Genomic DNA, 614 nt, shown 5'->3' with positions numbered 1-614 from the left:
CTCGTCGGGCTATGATAGCATTGGGAGTAATGATATATGGATTGTTGGGATTGCTCTATTCATGGATTGTACCTATTTACAAGTGGTATCATGCTAAACTGTGCGCAAAAGGCATTGTAACGTTTCTGCCTCAATTTATGCGAGAGCTTCTGCTCAAGACATCACTTATAGAGTGGCTTACCGACACAAGCTTTACTGATAAATTAGCTCCATATTTGCCATTTTTATTGCCATTATCCAGAGCAGAGCAAATGAAGATGCTGGAGCAATTGCCTCCCGAATCGCAACTAATGATGACAAGACCGGGTCTTTTACCATTATTGCCGAGCTCAATTCAGAAAATATTACTTCCAAAAAGCATTGACTGTGATTCTGAAGTCGATGGAACACAAATAAGTGACATGACGCTAGTAAAGCAGGAGAGTGAGGAAAATTGCAAGAGGCAAATGCAGCCCTCGACTCACTTAGCACTCCATTCGACATCAGGCTTTGATTTTCATCGCCCTAATGTCGTACAAACAATTCATGGGCCAATTTCACGTGATCAAGTGCTTCATGACATCATGACGTCAAAGATGTGGAATCTCTGCAAGATCATTTTTATTAAACTACCA

The sequence above is a fragment of the Plasmopara halstedii genome, assembly GCF_900000015.1.
Source record: "Plasmopara halstedii genome assembly, contig: Scaffold_3060, whole genome shotgun sequence".
Classification (NCBI taxonomy): Eukaryota; Oomycota; class Peronosporomycetes; order Peronosporales; family Peronosporaceae; genus Plasmopara; species Plasmopara halstedii.
Note: the sequence above shows the minus strand (reverse complement) of the source record.